We start from the raw sequence: 22,307 nt of genomic DNA on the forward strand, positions 1-22,307 counted from the left end.
GCATAAGAATCACTTGGTAGATTTTTAACAAGCTCACAGCTGATTCCCTAACATAGCTGGTTTGTGGATCACACTCCGAGTGGTAGAAGATTGTAAGTGGTGCCTGAATATACAAATAGATAATGGCCAACCATATATAAAAATAGAACTTAGACCCATAACTTCCAGCAACCTCCCCAAGAAGCCAACCCCTTATCCTTTTTTTTTTTTAATTTACTTTTACTTATTTATTTACTTATTTATTTATTTTTGGCTGCGTTGGGTCTTCGTTTCTGTGCGAGGGCTTTCTCTAGTCGCGGCGAGCGGGGGCCACTCTTCATCGCGGTGCGCGGGCCTCTCACCGTCGCGGCCTCTCTTGTTGCGGAGCACAAGCTCCGGACGCGCAGGCTCAGTAGTTGTGGCTCACTGGCCCAGTTGCCCCGCGGCACGTGGGATCTTCCCGGACCGGGGCTCGAACCCGCGTCCCCTGCATCGGCAGGCGGACTCTCAACCACTGCGCCACCAGGGAAGCCCCCCAACCCCTTATCTTTAATAAGTAGCCCAGGAAGCCAGCCAACAATAAGTCAGACCTGCCGGAAGTCAGACTGCTATCTGTTGTAATAATTCAGGAAGCCAAGCAATAACTTCTGTAGCAATCAGACCCAAGTCAGGACTTGACTGGTAACCGACAGCTTCCCTAATTTTTGTCTAGCCTCCCAATTTAAGAACTACTAGACCAAGCCAAATATGCATCCCCAACCAATCATATAGGCTGCTCCATTTCTAGTGAGCCTGCCTCTTGCATCCTCACGCCAAGAGCCTCCAATGAGGGCACACCCGAAGCCTTCCCTGTTTTCCACTAAAAGCTATTCCACTCCTGTGCCTGCTTTTGAGTCTCTGCCAAAATGCAAGTGATGGTGACTGACTCCCTTGCTATAGCAAACTCTGTGTAGAAAGCCCTCGCTTGTTCTTCTTTGGTTGGCCTTTGTTTCTACATAAGTGGCTTATGCAAAGTGCCTATTATTTAGTGAGGGCTTAGTGAACGGCAGCCTCAGGCCTCTAGAAGACAGAAGAGCTAGACACTTCTCTCCTCACTTTGGAGGAGGTCTTTATCTTCCAGCCTGCTACCTCCAGTCCGCCAGAGAGGTGGTTTTCTGCCCTCACTAAAGTTCACACGCACGCTGCTTAGTTCATCTTTCCTTGGTAATGTCTTCTCTTAAATTAGAAGGAGCTTGTCTATTTGTCTTTTTTCTTTTTCTTTTTTCTTTTTTCTCTATCCTCTCCTTTCATTTAGTCACAAAGAAGCCCAGACAATCACCAATTAACTTCTTTCCCCTCCCTCTAAGGACTGTGGTTATTGGTGGATGGTATCTTCCACCCAGGGAAAGGCCAGGTCATTGCTCATTTGTAAGTCCATCACTCTCATCCCTTCACGGTTCTGTCCCATACGTCCTGGTTCAAAGGTGGTAAAATCGTCAGATTTAGGTCTTGGCTGGAAGGAAAGGATGGAGAGGCCTCCTTAAGCCAACATCACGTACCCTGTCCCAGGTTTTTAATGACAGCTATTTTTGAATTTGGGTCACTTCTCAAAAAAACTCAAGTGACGTTTTGCTTTAATCTACGACCACTTTTCCTGTATGTATGTCTCCCTTGGGGAACTCACTTGGAGGAGAAGTTGCTGGGCCAAGGGAGGATTTCGATCCTCTTGGCTTTCCCAGCCTAGAGTCCCCCCAACAGCCTCCCAATCTCACACCCTTTTCCCCACCGATCATTACAGTGCATAAACATGATTACCCTAGACGTATCTTAACAGAAGGAATAGAGAGGGCATCCAAGGAGGAAGAGAAGGAAAAGAGTGACTCAGATTTCTAACAGTCCAAGCCCAGATGCAAATCCATGACCCACAATGACATTTGAAAATCTATTTGATGCAGCAAAAAAAACAATATACAAATGGCTGTGCAACAGGAGTGTTTCAAACATAGATATAACTGGAAATCATTGCCAAGTATTGGGATTGTTAGAAGTGTGTTTACTTTTAAACCCTTTCACAAAAAAAGGAGAAAATATATTTTAGAATGTGTGTCTTTATCCAGCATTTTCCCCACATCTTTGAATAATTTAAAGCTTCTGTCTCGATAGCAGCTTTTTAGTATACTTTGTTATTTGATATAGTCAAAAATACATGATAGCTCAGTGCATTTGTTTTGTGAATGCTTTTCAAGTCGCCCCACTTTCTTGCAGGTTGCCTTATGAAATAGAAAAGGATCTGAGATATTCCCAAGGAGTATCTCCCCATTTTCTTAATAGTGCAATGAAATTAAAAGGTTCTACTAAAAGCTGTGGTTGAGAAGAGGATTGGCATTGCTGTAGAACTTCTTCAAAATACTGTTCCTCAGGCTTCTCTGCAGCAGATTCTGATTCAGTAGTTCTGGAGCGGGCCCTTTGAATCCATATTTCTAAATGTTCTCTAAGTGATTCTGGTGCCTGTCAGGTTTGGCTTAGGAGCTGCAATTAGACAGATGCCCGTTGGTGTGATTAACGGACTTCTGGGTTGGAAAATCCTGCGGTCCTTTGTAAAGCAAAGCAACTTAATTCAATTCCACAATACTTATGGGATACCCACTCTGTGTCAGACACTTCGGTGTTTGCTGCAGACTCCAAGGTGAACGCACACAGTTCTTGCCCTCAATTGGCACAGAGACTAGGGAGAGAAGAATAGGGAGTGTGAGAGAGAAACAGAGAGAGGGAGTGAGAGGGAGGGAAGGAGAGAGAGAGAAAAAGGGGAAAGAAGAGGGAGGGGGAAAAGGAAGAGAGAGAAAGAATGAATCAAACACCCTGCAGAGTGTGGCAAGAAAGATGCTGATACATCCTACTGGATTTGACAGAGGATCAAGGAGGAAAGAAAAACCTACAGAAGAGAAAATAGTTTGCGATCTGCCTTGCGAGGGTCACAAGAAATATGGTAGCGTGATTCCCAGCAACTGTGTCGAGCAATGTGGGGACCATGGAGTGCTCCCATGTAAAGTGTCCACGGCGCTCCTGTAAGAAATCCTGTATGACTTGATGGAATGGAAGGGGAGTTAAGAGCTTTGGCGATCCCAGGGTCAAGGGAACGTGAGACAAGAATGTTGGCTTGGGCTTCCCGGGTGGCGCAGCGGTTGAGAGTCCGCCTGCCGATGCAGGGGACGCGGGTTCGTGCCCCGGTCTGGGAAGATCTCACATGCCGCGGAGCGGCCGGGCCCGTGAGCCATGGCCGCTGAGCCTGTGCGTCCGGAGCCTGTGCTCCGCAGCGGGAGAGGCCACAGCAGTGAGAGGCCCGCATACCGAAAAAAAAAAAAAAAAAAAAAAAAAAAAGAATGTTGGCTTGGATCCCTATCGTGGTACCGTTTTTAACAAGAACAATTAATGGAAAATACAAGTTGTATGGAGGGTTTTAGATGACAAATTTTTACTGGTCTGATAGTTGAATACATATCACTGTTTCAATTTGGGAGTTTAGAATGGATACTAGTGGCAGTGAAAACATTAAAATTTCATCAGTTTGTATTTATTAGGGAGCAGTGTAGAATGATACCTTGCCCTTAGGTCCTCAAAAACTAAGCATTAACCAATTGCTTTATTGCTCTAGCGTTTACTATTTCATGAACAAGAATAAGTCTTCCTGAGAATGTCCTTAAAACGTATTGATTTTTCATTTTTTTCCCAAATCAGTGGCATTTCTGAAATATGCTTTCTCTGCTCAGCTGTGTATGATACTATTGTTCGTCTTTTGAAGGTCAACCCTATTTCCAGGATCCGTGAGCAAAACAATTAACTGGCAGTTTTCGTACTAAACTGGAAATCACAGTGGTAGGGTTAGAACCTTTGCAGCCATCTACATGGTGAATATGTACATTCCATTAGAAACAGACCTCAGAGAACACAGGAAAGCATTACCTAAATATTTACTAAGAATAAATTCATAGGACATAGAGCAAGTCCTTCGAAAACTGTACCTGGCCAGGTTCTTGAATATCACTTCTTACATTCCTCTTGAAAAGATTACTTCAATTTCTGTTCCTCTATATTCAAGAAATCCTGTCACTTATAGTTGCCTTGATATGTTCACATGAATGAAACTCTGAAAGTCCTATTTTTCTTGAAAGTTTCAAATAAAGTGTCCTAAATAGAACTAAATAAGTGATATTAAATATTTTGCAGCTATTGACATTTTCCTATATTACATTACTATTATGCCTACTGCAGAAGAAAAATTTCCCTGTGATACTACATGAACGACAAGCCCATTTTCTAACTAAAGAAACTATAAGAACATTTCCAAGACATTCGGTTAGAGTCAAAGGTCGCAGATGGGATTAGGAGCTCTGGTCTCCCGATTTTGAGCTAGCGACCCACACTTCCAAGAAACAGGCCTTTTCCTCAACATTCCACTTAGATTCCCTACCAGGACACAGTCTAATACCAAATATTTGTGTTTCACAAACATCCCCATCTACACATTACTTTGAGTCTTGCCTAAGTCTGTTAGGATGTCTTGAGCACTGGTTTTGATGGTGGGCATGACCCTTGACCCTTTGGTCTCAGTTGATAGGAGGCTATGTATGGGGACTAACTAAAATGATATTATGAATAAAATAAATTTGTTTGGAAATATTCACCATCTAAATCCTGACCCAGGATCCAACTTTTAAAACCAAACCTCTTTTCTTTTAATTATTTCACACCTATGATAAACTTTGGAATATACCATTGTCTTCCTTTACTGCGCCAACCACTTAATGTATAGAAATTCTTTATTCGTTCCAAGGGTGAGGCCAAGGATGTGCATTGAATCCTGGTCTGGCCAATTAGATTTGTCCAAACAGAAACATCAGTGGCTGGGAGGGGACATTAGAGACCAGCTATCCATCCTTCACATCATAGCTGAGGAAAGAAAGATCCAGAGAGGCCAGCTGGTCTGATTCGTCCAAATTTGAATCGAGGTCATGTGATGGAAGCAGGTGTAGAACTTGGAGACTCTGACTTCTCATTGTTTTTTCCCCTAAGTTATAAGTAATTCTGCTCCAATGTGGCAGACCCCACCTCCAAACCTGACCTTTGGGTGGCTAGTGGCTGGTAGGAATTAAGTTGAGACCGTGCATGGTCACGGAGAGGTCACTTTCATTCATGTGACGTGACATGACATAACATGACATAACTGTTGGAAAAGCAGAAGTTATGACCATCCTGCATCAGCATCCTTTTCTTTTTTTGGCACATTTTGGGGTAGGGATCAGATATTAAGATTTAAACTCTGAACTAATATATACACTCAGAGCCAAGATAATGACTCTGTCAATTATAGGTATGTGATGTTGGGTCAAAGCATTTATTTCTTTCTAATTCTCACTTTTCTTGACTATAAAGTAGGGTCAGTTTTATATTACTATGTGGGATTTGCAGAATACATGAAATAAATGGTCCACCTTAAATGTTATATAAGTAAATTGTCCTGCTATTAATAATGAAGTTTGGGCTTCCCTGGTGGCGCAGTGGTTGAGAATCCGCCTGCCGATGCAGGGGACACGGGTTCGTGCACCGGTCCGGGAAGATCCCACGTGCCGCTGAGCGGCTGGGCCCGTGAGACATGGCCGCTGAGTCTGCGCGTCCGGAGCCTGTGCTCCACAACGGGAGAGGCCACGGCGGTGAGAGGCCCGCGTACCGCAAAAAAAAAAAAATTTTTTTTTTTAAAATAATAATAATAACGAAGTTTTTCTCTCTGAAGTTTCTTACGGTTATTAGTAATAAGAACAGGAAACAGACTAAGAATCTTAGACATAATGTAGTTTAATATGTAATATTTCTTTCTAGATATACACACTAAGATAGATGCATAAATTGTATACATAAGAGTTAACTATCCTCACATATAATTTCCTTCTTTTGAGAGGCAACTAATATCATTTAACTATTTGTATTATAATTGTTTGCATTATTTAATGATACATTTGGTATCAAAGCAATGAATCAATATATAAATGGGAAGAAAAGCACACTTTATATTCTATTAATTTATAATGTAACCTCATACAGAATTCATGAAATCCTTTCACTAATTCTCATCAGTCAAAAAAGATTTTCAGAATTCATGTGTGTTATGAGTCTTTTCACAATGAACAAGGAATAGCAAAATCTTTTTCTTAGCTCAAAGAGTAGGGAACTGCTAGAAACTGCTTTCATTTAATAAACAGATTTTCATGGAGTTTCTTTTAACATGACTTTATAAAGCACAGTCAGTTCTTTAATTTGTATGGATTATTTAATTATATAATGATTATTAAATGAACTAAACAGAATTTTATTTTATCCTCATGAAAAGCTCTATGTAAGTACTTTTTCCACTCACCTTACACGGGAGCTACACAACATCATTAGAATCCTAACAAAGTATTAACTCAAATTTTGATACATATGCATCTCCTTGTCCCAGGCCCATAATTGAACAGTTTCTCACCACCACATGTCTCTCTTTTACATATGATGTCTTTCATGATTACATCCAAATGAAAGATTTTCTAATTTGAGCATAGCAGTTAAACATTTATCAAAATGAAGTGAAAGTAAGCTTTTTAAAAATCATGCCAAAGGAAAGTGGAAACCCAAAAGGGATTCTATCAAGAAGACAATTCAGAGTCTTTTTCTCTCTCCTTGCACTGTTGATTTTAGTCTCGGGAGCAAGTGTGGTATGTAGCATAGAATTTAACACTGGCTGCTGGGCTAGGAGACAGAATGTATTATCCAATGCATAAATAATATGTGATGTAATTGAAACAGTTTTCTTTGAAGAGTTAAAGCATATTGCAAGTGGCCAAATTAGGCTGGCTTCATTTCATTTCACTTAAGATATTGCAACTCAAAAAATATTTATTGAATGCCTATTTTCTGCCAAGTACTGAGGTCTTACACACATTTCAAGTTGCTTATGAGATAGTTAAATCTAAGAGATCCATACGGAATTTAGTAGGTCCAGAATCAATCTGATTCTTTCCCACCCTCATACTTCTTTTTCTCTGCTTATTATATTAATAAATGTCCAGCCATAAAACTAGAGGCCCAAGACAGGCCCTAGGTATCGTTGAAATTCCTTCGTCTCCCTTACTTTCCTACATAGAATTTATCACCAAATCCAATCGATTTAGTCTCTGATAGGCTTCTGGAAATCATCCCCTACTTCTCAATACAACTACTCCTGGTCTAATGCAATCCTTTCTTTCTGTCCTGGACTCTTTCGATAATCTACTATCCAGTTTTCTTTCCTCTTTGTGTCACCAAATTTCTTTTCTCCCTAAGCACGGACATTGAGCAGCTTTCTGAAGTACAGATCTAAGCACATTATAACCACGCCTAGTATCTTTCACTGGATCTCCATTGCCTATAAAACTAGAACCAGGTCCAAATTCCATGGAATTATTGCCCTTGCCTCAAGCTCTTTATCCCACTTTCTATACCTATGCCCTGTGCTCCAGTCACCTTTTCCAGCCTCTAAGCTACCATGTTCTTTCAGGTCTCTGTGCCTGGAATTCCTTTTCATCCTGTATGACTGAAAACCATCTACTGATCTCTCAAGATCAAGTTTGAGGACTACTTTCTCAATTAGGCCATTTTTTTTAAAGAGTTATTAAATTCAATTTATTTATTTGTTTGTTTATTGTTCATTTATTTTTTAAAACTTTTTATTTTATATTGGAGTATAGTTGATTTACAATGTTGTGTTAGTTTCAGGTGTACAGCAAAGTGATTCATTTTTACATATACATGTATCTATTCTTCTTCAGATTCTTTTCCCATATAGGTTATTACAGAATATTGAGAAGAGTTCCCTGTGCTATACAGCAGGTCCTTGTTGATTATCTATTTTATACACAGGAGTGTGATTCTGCTAATCCCAATCTCCGAATTTATCCTTCCCCCCCAACCTTTCCCCTTTGGTAACCATACGTTTGTTTTCTAAGTCTGTGAGTCTGTTTCTGTTTTGTAAATAAGTTCATTTGTATCTTTTTTTTTTTTTTTTTTTAAGATTCTGCATATAAGTGACCACAGCTTCTTCATCCATTCCTCTGTCTATGGACAGTTAAGTTGCTTCCATGTCTTGGCTGTTGTAAATAGTATCAATGAAGCCATTCTTTTTGTTTGTTTGTTTTGTTTGTTTGTTTTGCGGTACGCGGGCCTCTCACCGCTGTGGCCTCTCCCGTTGCGGAGCACAGGCTCCGGACGTGCAGGCTCAGCGGCCACGGCTCACGGGCCCAGCCGCTCCGCGGCACGTGGGATCCTCCCGGACCGGGGCTCGAACCCGCGTCCCCTGCATCGGCAGGCGGACTCTCAACCACTGCGCCACCAGGGAAGCCCGATGAAGCCATTCTTGATGCTTCTGTTTAACTGAATGTTTTTCCTCTTCCCCCAACCCCTTTGCCTTCGGTACATACTATTGTCAGAGCTTTTTCCATAATGGCAAATACTTATTTGAGTTCTCTACTAGACAGTACCTGTGGCAAGAACCTTCTCATTGCTGTCTCTCTCCAACTGCTCCCCGTTCTAATGTTTCTTAAACGTTCTTTCCAGATTCCCTAAAACATTCAACATTCCTTGCTTGCTTGTATTATAAAGTCCATCTGTTCAGCGTGGTACCCAAGGCTCTTCACTCTCCATTCCCAGCCCAATTTCCTCACCCACGCCGTGCTTCCTGCACCCTCATACACAGCAAGCACCTAAATGCACTGCAGTGGTTCATACTTCTGTTTATTTCCCCTTTTTGAGGAATGTTTTTTTCCTCCCTTCCAGATGGTCTATTCTTACTCATTATTTGAAGGCTCACAGGACACACAAAATCTATATGAAGGCGCCCCTGCACTCTTTGGTAGAGCCATACACCCCTTTCTTTACACTTCCAGAACACTCTGCAAAGGGCATATCACCCCTGGAATCTTACTGTAGCCTCCCCGGTCTCCTTCTTCCATGTTTGCTCTCTTCACTTAATCCTCAGCACAGTGACCATGCGTGGAATGTCAGATCTTGTCCATCCTCTCCTCAAAGCCCTTCCCGGGCTCCCCAGCTCATTCAGTCCTGACAAAGCCTTGCCTCAGGTGGCCTCTCTCTTCTCTGACCTCACACTCATCTTCCTCTCCCTCTGCTCCAGCCTCACCGACTGGCCTCCTTGATCTTCATCGGACTCCTCAGACAAGTTCCCGGCTCTGGGTATTTGCAATTATCTTTTTCTCTTACCTGAAACTCTCTTCTCCAAATACAGTAAGTCCCCCACATACGAACCTTCAAGTTGCGAACTTTCAAAGACGTGAATGTGCGTTCACGTGTCCAATCATGTAAGTTAGTTCACGTGTCTGGTGTACATTGTCACGTGCGTGCATCCTCTACAAGTAGCTGTGATTTTGTGTACTTTACTGTACAGTACTGTATAGAGTACAGTAGTACAGTATCTTTATTTCAAGCCCAGGATGTTTGGAAGCAAGTGTAAAACCAGCGGTGATGTAGCTGGTACCACTGTACTTTTCAAGGTACTGTACTGTAAGATTAAAATGTGGGGTTTTTTTTTTGTATTTTATGTATTATTTGTGTGAAAAGTATTATAAACCTCTTACAGTGCAGTACTATAGAGCCAATTGTGTCAGTTGGGTACCTAGGCTAACTTTGTTGGACTTGCGAACAAACTGGACTTAACAAACGCTCTCTCTGAACGGAACTCTCTTGTATGTATGGCACTTACTGTAATCACATGTCTTACACTTTCTCCCCTCCAGGTGTTTAGTTAATGTCGCATTCTCACTGAGTCCATTCTCAACCATCCATCCCATTTGACCTTGTATGTAGCTCTTTTCCTACACTTATTCCCTATCCTCCTTCACTGCTTTCATTTTCTTCACGACTAATCTTTTCAATTTTGTTTCTTATTGCTCCCCCTGGAAACTAAGCTCCACAGAGTAGGAATATTTTTTTCTACATAGTTTTCTGAGGTTTCCTAGAGTTTAGAACATTTTGGGGTATATAACAAGACTTAATTATATATGTTGAATAAACACACCAATTCACGCTATAAATTACTTGAATGGAGAGATTATGTTTGACTCAATTCCATGATTCCATCTGGGAATGATTCCTGGCACATAATCATTAAACCCACAAAAGTTTTTGATGAATAAATGAATATATTTGCCAACCCTTCGATGCAGTGTAGGAGAAGCTACTTAAACATGCAGCAGCTTATTTGCTGGATTTCTTCCATCCAAATATAGTTCTTTAAGTGGTTTCTCAATCTAAGGGGGGAAAATGGTCAACTGTTATTATTGGCTAGTCATGGAAAAGTTCCTCATTTATCTGAAAGACTATTGGAACTCGATCCACTGTACAAGCCAGAGGGATTTTTGTTGTTGTTCCTCTGTATTTTACCCTTTAACAACTTTGTTCCCTTACATTGTTTGTTTTTAAATTTTTATTGGAGTATAGTTGATTTACAAAGTTATATTAGTTTCAGATGTACAGCAAAGTGAATCAGTTATACATGTACATATATCCGCTCTTTTTTAGATGCTTCTCCCATACAGAGTATTGAGAGTATTGAGTAGGCCATTACAGAGTATTGAGTAGAGTTCCCTGTGCTAAACAGTAGGTCCTTATTAGTTATCTATTTTATATATAATAGTATGTTTATGTCAATCCCAATCTCCCAGTTTATCCCTCCCCCCCTTACCTCCTGTTAACCATAAGTTTGTTTTCTACATCTGTGACTCGACTTCTGTTTTGTAAATAAGTTCACTTCAGATTCCACATATGAGTGATATCATATGGTATTTGTCTTTCTCTTTCTGACTTACTTCACTCAGTATGCCAATCTCTAGGTCCATCCATGTTGCTGCTGTTCTCTTACATTGTTGAAAGACAATGCAACTTTTCAGCTCTGGCTTTAAGGTAGAAAACTGGGACATTATAGGAAATCCTGGTGCCTGGTATACAGAACCAGAAATTATTATTCAATTAGTTGGGATGCAGCCCGATCATTAGTCATTTTTATAAAAGTCTCAGAAAAATGGGAATTAGGAACCAAGATCAGGAACCACAGTTTTAATATGGTTGTATCTCTTCATTACAGCACTGTTTACAATAGCCAGGACATGGAAACAACCTAAATGTCCATCAGCAAAGGAATGGATAAAGAAGATGTGGTACATATACAATGGAATATTATTCAGCCATAAAAAGGAATGAAATTGGGTCATTGGAGAGACATGGATGGACATAGAGACTCTCATACAGAGCAAAGTAAGTCAGAAAGAGAAAAACAAATACCATATATTAATGCATATATGTGGAATCTGAAAAAATTGGTGTAGACAATCTTATTTTCAAGGCAGAAGTGGAGATACAGACATAGAGGACAAGTGTTATGGATGCCGGGGCAGGGTGGTGGGGCGAATTGGGAGATTGGGATTGACATACATACACTATTGATACTATGTATAAAAAGAAATGAGAACCTACTGTATAGCACAGGGAACTCTACTTAATGCTCTGTGGTGACCCAAATGGGAAGAAAATCCAAAAAAGAGGGGATATATGTGTATGTATAGTTGATTCACTTTGCTGTACAGTAGAAACTAACACAATATTGTAAAGCAACTATACTCCAACAAAATTTTTTTTAAAAGCAGATTAGACACATCTGGAATCTCCAAAAATATAATAATAATAAATAATAAAAATGGTTGTATCTTAGTCTAAGTGGTCAGGTCTCAATGGCTATCACACAACACCTCACTCTCACCATGACTGAAACAACTGGGACAGTATTTTACGCAAACTTAATAGAAATCAGGAAAGGCATATATTTAGTTATTTTTGATAATGTAAAATATCTGGACTTTTTTCTGAGGTAAATAATAGATTACTTCATACTTTTCAATGTTGTTTTCATGGGCTTACTGCCATATCATGTTTAAGCCATCTCTTTTTTTCCTTCGCTCTTAAATATAAGTGTGAATAAAGGAGAAAAATGGACATCCAAATTGACAAATTTATCATTTTCATTTTTCTTTATAAAACTAAATCTTGTGAAGGTTTGCTTCTCTCTGTGAATTGAAGTCCTATGTATTAATTTATTATCTAAAACTAGTCAAGTTAAGAGAGGAGCTACAATGAGGCTTTAAGGTTGGATATTAAATTCTATTAGAAAGGATTTTTCATCTACCACTTATTCCTTTCCAAAAGATCAGTGAAGAATCTATGTTAATAGATTCTAACTAACTAACATAAAATAGCCCCACTTGTATGTATAGTGATTTACATTTGCCTCTAGGAAATTAAGCAGTTAGTTACAATTTACTACTCATGTAGAGCAAATATAGGATATAGAATTAATTTTACATGAATACTTCAATTTCTGTATCCTTTACACAGAATGAGTTGTATACCAGACACACACATACAAATTATATATATATAAAACATTTCTGTAAAAGAAAGTATAACCAGTAATTTGTACCTAACTTAGAGGATAGTATGTTTCATGTACAGCTGTGGCTCAAAGAATGGCACTTTTTTTTTTTCTTTTTGGTATTGAGTAATTGAAGAGACTTATAGGGACAATTAGATTTATGTGCACAGTTACACTGTCTGCATTTTCAGTAACACCGGGGCCTTTGCTTTCTTGTTGAAAATGAAATGTTCCCAATGCCAGACTTTGTGTAATGAGTTGGAGAAAAAGTGACTCCTCTTACTCATCACTCAGTGAATAATGACACCAGTGATGTGAATATTAGTGGCACCTGAAAGAATAATGATCCCTCCCCATGCCACCCTCACTGCCCAGGGAAACTATGTGCCCACAGCTTCTGGGGAGCTTCCAGTTTCATAGCACAACCTGAAACTAGGGTACATCCAGATTGTAGAAAGGACTGGTATCCTACACTGCTACATTCCATTATGGCAAAATATAAGTCTGGGATGCTTAAGAATTTCTATCATTTGTGTTTAATTCACTCCTCTCGGTTCATTGTTTTTAGGTCTTTTTGGTTCTGACTTTTAGGAGATATGTTTTTGATTCCTTCAGGTAGACAAAACTAGAAGATTTTTCTTGTTCTTCTCATGTCCAACTGTGTCCATAACTCTAATAAGATGAACAAATCCATATGTCAATCATGAGTTTGCCTAATTGTTAATGAATGAAACTGTTTATTTTCTCTGTCAAGCTCTTAATTTTATTAGGACCCATCTCTATATATGCCAAGATAGAGAAATAAGAACTAATTTAACAGAGAAACATAAATATATATTCACCAAAATTTATTTAGGGCAATTATGCATAGCTCAAAACAGAATAAAGCTCAATTTATTTTTACCTCAATGCCATGAATTGGATAGCTAAGATAGTTTAAATTCCATCCATATACTCTACCGTCTTTGCTTGGATGTGCATCTTTAACCTTGCCTTACCTTTCTTTACTAAAAAGAAAAGATTTTTTTTTTTAAAAAATAGAGGCTCACAGAAAATGGGTGAACAAATCCCTCACTTCTGTAACTTTCTTGTGTCTTTGTTGTTTTATTTAAATTTTAAAAAGTTTTGCTTCCTTCCACTGCCTTTTACTTTTTTTTAAACACTGAAGTGTTTGTTTGATTTAAATTGTTTAAAGTTAACCATTTTCAAGGAGAGACATTTGAAGTCTTGAAAGAAAATAATTTTTTTCCTCTCCTGATGCTTTTGAGTCATCTTAACCCCTTCTCCGAACTCTCAGATAAAATTGAGGTGTCTTTAATTGTTTAAATAGAAGGGAACTTCCTAAGGGACAGAAATGACTTAGGTGGAAGTCTCGAGTTGTCTTGAAAAAAAGCTCAGGGCTTTAGAGTCAGACCTGGTTGAGTGACCTGGGGAAGGAGCTGGGTATTTCTGTACCTCATTTCTATTGTTCTTAAAAAGTGAACAATCCTCTCACAAAGCTATCATGAGATTAAATCTAACTGGAGAACATACAGAGTGTGTATATTGCAGGTCCTCCTTAAAAATAGGAATTCCATATTTCATTTATTTACCCCTTTCCAATGAAAATGCTAAGATCATTTTCATTTACTATTTTGTCAATGCCTATACTTCTAAGTGACTGTGGTTATGTTCATGAATAACATATGTTCAAGGAATACGATTTGACTCCTTGGTGTCATCAGTCAGTGACTGCTTCAGTGGAGTAGATATTCAGTGATCTGAAATGGTTACTACAGCCAAAGCACCAAAAGAGTCCCATGCAAGCAAAATTTTGGATCAAGGGCTTAATTTCTTTTCAAGCAAAACCCATAGATTCTTGGCTCTGAACATCTTCAGAAAAAGCCACTCTATATCCAGTTAAATTACCAGTAATAGTTCTTCTAAATTGGCTTATAGAAATTCACTGAAGACATTCATTTGTTATTGGTGGGCATGAGTGATGCTGAAAGCAAAGAAGGGCCCAAAGAGGAAACCTGTGTTAGATTTAGTGTCTGGGTGAAGTAGGTAGGTGTCTCCTAGACCTACTTTGAGGGGAACCAATCCAGATATATTATCTGTTTAAAAACAGTGTCTCACCACTCTCGATGTCTGGAGATGCTCAAAAAACATGGACGATTTGTCATAAAATCTGAAATAGTAGTGTAGTTTCTGGCTGCAGAATGTACCCTGGCATGAAATGACCATTTCAGCATCTGGTAAGTAAATTACCTCAGCAGAAAACACTCTCCTTTGTTGACAAATGGTCTAGCTACTTTCTTAGCAAGACTGGAGGATGAGAAACTTCTGGAAACAGTTTGTATGCGCTCCCTAAATATGGAAATATGGTGAAAAGTCCTCTAATCCAGGTGGAATCATGCACCAAGTGTTATTATAAACAAAGTCAATGTTTCTCTGTATGTCTTTTCTTTAAAAGCATAACTAAAGTTGAGAACTTAAATTTTAAACATGGTTTTGTTGCAGTTTATTAACCTCAAAACCAATAAGAAACAAATGTTGTATTGCATTCTTATTAAAATGAATTTAAATAATTAGATTTCTAAGTTGAACCATTGAGTATTTCAAGACATATTTACCCATGATACTATCTTACCTTGGGCAATTCTTTCCTAAGGTAACAGTATGGGAAAATTAATTATGCCAACACCTCTTATTTGGACTATTTCAATATCAAAATGTAAATAAATGAAATAAAGTTGGAACAGCAAAAAGCCACTTAACTAAAAAATGGTAGAATTTGGAGAGAACTTTGATATCCTCGATTCTAGCCTTTTCATAATATGGACAAGGACATAACAATGTTAGGTGTAAGCAGGTTTAGGAACTTGTCAAGTTCATGTAAATTCCCCAACTGCGTTTTCCTGCTCTCAGTCCGGTGTTTCTTCACCCATCAAGGTTCATCCTCACGTTTAGCGAATAGTGAAAGGATTGATAGGACCAGAATATACGGGGCTTGTGGAAGATGAAAAGGCTAGAAAGGCAGGCAGTATAAAAATATGTAGACCCTTTAACGACAGGCTGACTAGTTGAGACGTTGTTCATTAGGTAACAGGGATCCACTGAACACAGCGTGGAAGCTTGATCAGAGGGTTACCAAGAAGCTCACAGGACAATCTGAAATGTAGATGTTTATGCTCTGCCCATGAAGCTAAAGAAACCATTTGCCACCCATTTCACACCTTAACTGGAGTAAATTTGTCTTTTTGCATAGTGGCTGGGTACCATGCCTATAAGAAGACTGTAAGAGATATAGAGGGAGATTACATTCTCCAGAAATAAACAGCGTGATATATTTGGAGAAGGGAAAAGAATATGTAAACCGGTTTCTTTCTCCACCTAGTTCTCTTATTAAGACTGAGGTTCCACTTCCAAAAGCCAGAAAGCAATGAGGTCAAATACCTATAATTTCTGACAGTGCAGTGAGAAAAGCAGTAGAATAAGTACTGATTTGGAGGGAAAGATTTGGAACTTTCTTCTTTAAAAATCTTAAATTGGACAGGTCATCTTTTTTTTAAAAGAAATTTATTTATTTAGGCTGCGTTGGGTCTTCGTTGCTGCATGGGGCTTTCTCTAGTTGTGGCAAGCAGAGGCTTCTCTTCATTGTATGTTGCAGAGAGCATGGCCTCCAGGTGTGCCGGCTTCAGTAGTTGTGGTTCACGGGCTCTGGAGCGCAGGCTCAGTAGTTGTAGAGCATGGGCCTAGCTGCTCCGCGGCATGTGGGAATCTTCCCGGACCAGGGCTCGAACCCGTTTCCCCTGCATCGGCAGGTGGATTCTCAACCACTGTGCCACCAGGGAAGTCCCTGGACAGGTCATCTTATTCTCTGAAAACAGTAATGATGTAGGTATCCATTTGAATGTCTGCCATGGGTCAAAGAAATAGTAAATTTGAAATTTCACTTCACCTAATCCGTTAGTCTTTTAAACTAAAAAAAAAAAAAAAAAAAAAAACTTGCTATCTAAGAAAGTGATTATACAAGGAAGCTTTTCATATATAAGAGAATTTGTTTTTTGAATGGCAATTATTTCACGTCTCAGAATCTTAAATGTGTATTACTAAGGAGATATAAAAAGATTCATGGGACTTTTACTTCTGGTTATGATATAGAAAGTCACAGGAAGTCATTGTTTTCATCCTAAGAACCAAAAGAACCTGGATAACCTTCAAAAACACATAGTTCTTTTCTTAATCCTTCAGAGAGCTGAGGATGCAATGTAGCCTTAATAAACTGATTTCCAGAAAAATGACAAGCTGTTCACAAGAAAGAAGTGTTCCATAGCTGTTCTCTTTTCAAAAGAAGTCGTGGAGGAGGAGGTACATGCCATAGAAGGGGTTAAGGAGAAACCAGCTAAACTTTTAATAAATATTTAATGGCTGTGTGTAGGCTGCCATGAGAGATTAGACTTCCAAGGAGCCTAAACCACAGAGCAAATCTGCACCCACCCACCCAATATTTCCCAAAATCTTCACCTAGTGCTTGAGAGTACTATGCCAGAAAGCTGGGACAAGTCAGGAGAGCTGAGAGACATATCCCCTGAGGTACACAGAGCCTCCTCTAAGTAGACAGCACCCACTGGAGGGGAAGAGGATGGTTGGTAGGAGAGCTGAGACGCACAGGTCTCTCAGCCACATAGGCTGGGGCAGGACAGGTAGGTCTGAGACCCGTCTTTCATGGAATGTAAAATTGCTGACCTAATAAGGCTGAAGAATGGGAGTCAGGGTGGAAAGAGATCTCCAGAGTTGGAATCCAGGGATGATACCAGAGAGAAAAGACTTCTTCCCAGTGAATTTGAAAAGCTGGCAGCTGAGCTGTGAAACAGAGTTATCATTCATGGTACAGAGAGATGTTGGCTCAGTTCTAAGGCACAAAGAGAACTCCCTAATCTCACCAGTGCTCAGACCCTAAGCTATCCTGAGAAGAAAGTCTAGATCCTTCCTCAAAACACATGAAGCCAGTGCTCAAAGTCAGCCTAGCTCAACTGCATATCATACTGATGCAGTCTTCCACTCTTGCACCCAAGCAAAAAAGGGGAAATAACTTTTTTTGGAACTTAGTATTATTTTAGGCATCCACTATTCTTTTATACAAAATATTTTTCATATAATAAAACATCAAGAGACATTTAAAAAACAAGATAATGGGGCCCATGCTCAATAAAGGAAAAAGTCAATAGAAGTAGACACAAAGATGGTCCAGATCTTGGATTTATCAGAGACTTTAAAATAGTTAGGATAAAATTGCTCAAAGATATGTTGAAAAAGCTATCATGAAAGGCAATCTAGTATACTCAACAATGGTAAATATTATAATAGATGTGTAGTAATTAACATATGGGAAAGAATCACTGAATTGGTAGAGAAACATAGGGAAGATTTGATTCAAGAGGTATGATTTCAGTTATGCCTTGTGCTATGTTTAGAAACAGAAGAAACATAGAAAGGCATTCTAAGAAGGTGTAATAGAGAGTAAAGAGATAAGTAGTTAGGAAAGGGTACTGTGTATCTGCAAAGCAGTGAGAATTTCTAAATAGTAGAAATGGATAATTCTAGGGATGGGGGACAGAGAAACTTCATTGACATGTGACCTGCATACTAACACATAGCCCTATGCTCCAAAGAGCCCCATGCTTGGTTTAATGCTTTGCTGTGGCCAAGTTGAAATTCTTAACCTTTGATCAAGGGTCATCATATTTTTATCTTGCCTTGAGACCTCCAACATACGTAGTCTGTCTTGACTGGCGGTGGCCATCAGGAGATGTTAGGAGCAGATCGTGAAAGGTTTTGAATACACCATTAGACAAATTAAGGTGATCATATGTCACAGATTCTCCAGGACAGGCCCAGTTTATACTGTTGTCTCGTCCGATTTTTACTGGAGTCTCCTGTCACTTTATAGTGTCCTAATTTGAGCATACCACACTCTGCCGCTCCAGGAGCCAAAGGATATTTTTAAGCAGGGTGTGTTCTGAGTATACATCGTTTTCAAGCAAACTTTATAGATTTCAGCGTGAAGAGTAGACTTAGGTATGGCGGAAACTGCTCATATGAACAGTTAGGAGGATTTTGTAAGACACAAATAGTGGTGACCTAAACCAAAGCGAGGACTGAGCGGAAAGAAAGATGTAGCACACGGTATTTGTTTTTCTCCTTCTGACTTACTTCACTCTGTATGACAGACTCTAGGTCCATCCACCTCACTACAAATAACTCAGTTTTGTTTCCTTTTATGGCTGAGTAATAGTCCATTGCATGTATGTGCCACATCTTCTTTATCCATTCATCTGTCGATAGACACTTAGGTTGCTTCCATGTCTTGGCTATTGTAAATAGAACTGCAATGAACATTGGGGTACATGACTCTTTTTGAATTATGGTTTTCTCGGGGTATATGCCCAGTAGTGGGATTGCTGGGTCATATGGTAGTTCTATTTTTAGTTTTTTAAGGAACCTCCATTACTGTTCTCCATAGTGGCTATATCAACTTACATTTCACATATATATGGAATCAAAAAAAAAAAAGGCTCTGAAGAACCTAGGGGCAGGACAGGAATAAAGACACAGACATAGAGAATGGACTCGAGGACATGGGGAGGGGGAAGGGTAAGCTGGGACGAAGTGAGAGAGCGGCATGGACATATATACACTACCAAACGTAAAATAAGTAGCTATTGGGAAGCAGCCGCATAGCACAGGGAGATCAGCTCAGTGCTTGGTGACCACCTAGAGGAGTGGGATAGAGGTTATGGGAGAGAGAAGCAAGAGAGAGGAGATATGGGGATATATGTATATGTATAGCTGATTCACTTTGTTATACAGCAGAAACTAACACAACATTGTAAAGCAATTATACTCCAATAAAGATGTTAAAAAGAAAAAAAAAAGAAAGATGTAGAGGATATCAGCTTTGGTAAACTTTTGGATGTAAGCAATAATGGAAAGAGAAGGATCAAGAATGACATCCAGGTTTCAAACTTGAAAGATCCATAGAAGATGATGCTCTCGTACAATGTTTGAAAGAAAAGCAAGAGAAGGTTTGTTTGGACTGCAGTGACATATACACACTGCTATATTTAAAATAAATAACCAACAAGGACCTACTGTATAGCACATGGGACTCTGCTTAATATTCTGTAATAACCTAAATGGGAAAAGAATTTGAAAAGAATAGATATATGTATACATTAAAAAAAAAGAAGAAGAAAGAAAGAGAAAAGAAAAAGGAAAAGAAGCAGCATTTGGAACAAGATAATTCTCCCAAACGGTCCCAGTTATTTTCTTCCTGGAATTTAAAAAAAGACGAAGAATTTATTTTAAATTATTTATTGTTTTCATGTCAAAAACATTATATGACTAGATGCCTAGTTAAAAAAAAAGAGTTGATTGGCCTAATGAGTATATAGGTCTGGAATCCAGAATAGAGGTCACGACCAGAGATGTGAATTGGGGAGACATATGAGGCCTGTCTATTCTCTTCTTGATTTATTTGTGGCTATGGATCCTAGCCTTGTCAACAGGAATCTGTCTATGACAGGAAATTACCGCCCCCCCCCGAGCTAGGTCCATGAGGGTGGAGAAAAGAGGCAATGTCTTAAAACCTTTCCTAAGCTCTCTCTTAAGTTGGTGCCAAATGTAAGAGATTTCCAAATGTAACATCACATCTATATTACATTTTTTCTGTATCTATATTACCTTTTGTCCCCCTTTCCATATTCCTATTTATTTTATTACATAGGCAGCTTATGTTGTCAATAACTATCTTGGGGTTGTTTTGAACTTTCTTTTGCCCTGAAGCATGCTCCTTGCTGTTATTTTCTTATTTCTACTTTGATTTATAACCTACTGCTTTAATCTTAGGCTTACTGCTTCTCTTCATCTTTACTTATTTTCACTTACCTTAAACTTTTTCTTTTATTCCTCTTAAAGAAAAAGAAAAATGCTGTCAGTACTCCTTTAAATTTCAACTTCAGGCTTTTTTATTTTCTAATTGAAATTTTTATTGAGATAATTGTACATTAACATGCAGTTGTTAAAACCAATACAGGGTCAGATGGTTTCACTGGAGAATTTTATCAAACATTTAAAGAAGAATTAATAGAGGGGAATTATGTTCAGCATGATTAAGAGGATTTACAAAAAAACACAGCTAATATGATATTTACATTAATAATCTAAAAGAATGAATGTTTTCTCCTAAGATCAAGAACTAGGCAAGGTTATCTGTTCTTATAGTTTTTATTCAACATAGTACTGGAAACTCTAGCCACTGCAATATGACAAATAAAAGAAATAAAATACATACAGATTCTCTATGTGGAAAATCCCAAGAAATCTACCAAAGAAGCCAAAAACAAAACCAAAAAACCCTCCTGGACCTAATATACAAAATCAGCAAGGTTGAATGTTTGTTCTAGGTTTCTTTTTTTGGAGCTTTAACATTACAAATCCAACTACTTTACTGATTATAGGACTATTCAGATGGCTTATTTCACCTTGGTTAAGTTTTGGTAATTTGTGGTCTTTAAGGAAATAGTCAATTTATTCTAAGTTGTTGAATTTATGAGCATAAAGTTGGTCAAAGTATTCCTTTATTATCTTTTTACTGCCTGCTGAATCTATAATGGTATACTGTATTTAACTCCTTGTATTGATGATTTGTGTCTTCTCTATTTTTGTCAGTCTTGCTAGAAGTTTATCAATTTTATTGATTTTTCTCAAAGAACAAGTTTTTGTTTTATTGAATGAACTTCTCTATTGTTTCCTATTTCAATTTTATTGATTCTTTTATCTTTATTATTCTCTTCTTCCAATAGCTTTGGGTTTACTTTGCTCTTCTTTTTCTAGTTTCTTAAAATAGGAATTTTGATTATCTATTAAAAATCTTTCCATTTCTAGTGTAAGCATTTGGTGCTACACTTTTCCCTCTCAGCACAGCTTTAGTGATATACCACATATTTTGATACCTTGTGTTTTCATTTTCATTTGATGTATCTTTAACTTCTTTGACTCAGGGATTGTTAGGGGTATGCTACTAAGTTCCCACATGTTTAGAGATTTTTTCCTGTGTTTCTGTTATTGATTTCTAATTTGATTCCATTATGATCAGGGAACATACTCTGTATTATTTAAATTATTTTAAATTTGTTGAGCTTTGATTTGTGGCTCAGGATATGGTCTGTCTTGAATGATTCATGGGCACTGAGTGTATTCTGCTGTTGTTAGGTGGAGTGTTCTATATATGTCAGTTAGACCTTATTAGTTGAGTGTTTTGTTCAGATTTTTTATATCTTTGTTGTTTTCTATTAGCTCTATTAGTTGCTGAGAGGAGATTTTGGAGTCCTCAACTAAAATCGAAGATTTATCTATGTATTCTTTCAGCTCCATCAGTTTTCCTTCATGTATTTTGAGGGTCTGCTGTTTTCTGCATACACATTTAAGATCATTATCTTTCTGGTGGATTGACCCTTTTATCATTATGCAATATGGCTCATTGTCTCTACAATTTCCTTGGCTCTGAAGACTACTTTATCAGGTATTAATAAAGAGCCACTCATGCTTTCCTTTAATTATAAGGTGTAATCCTTTTGTCCTCTTAATTTGAACATACCTATGTCATTGAATTTCAACAACGTATAAATGGATCATATTATTTATCCATTCTTCTAATATCAGTCTTTGGATTGGTATATTAAAAATATTTATGTTTAATGTAATTATTCTTATGTTGGTGTTAAGTCTTCTATTTTATTATTTGTCTTGCATTTGTCCCTTTAGGTTATCATTCTTTTGTTTCTCCTTTCTTGTCTTTCTG

The 22,307-nt window shown here is 38.3% G+C and overlaps 1 long non-coding RNA gene across 1 annotated transcript in view; it reads left to right on the forward strand.

Annotated features, from left to right (window-relative positions):
* The window catches only part of LOC131768119 (uncharacterized), a 358,014-nt gene extending 343,317 nt beyond the window's left edge, over positions 1-14,697 (forward strand). Inside the window, exons 14-15 of the long non-coding RNA XR_010836178.1 lie at positions 11,120-11,289; positions 14,571-14,697. This is a non-coding gene — a long non-coding RNA (uncharacterized lncRNA). The remainder of the gene's footprint in view (positions 1-11,119; positions 11,290-14,570) is intronic.
* Positions 14,698-22,307: the final 7,610 nt, after the last annotated feature.

The sequence above is a fragment of the Kogia breviceps genome, chromosome 13 (genome assembly GCF_026419965.1).
Source record: "Kogia breviceps isolate mKogBre1 chromosome 13, mKogBre1 haplotype 1, whole genome shotgun sequence".
NCBI classification, from domain to species: domain Eukaryota; kingdom Metazoa; phylum Chordata; class Mammalia; order Artiodactyla; family Physeteridae; genus Kogia; species Kogia breviceps.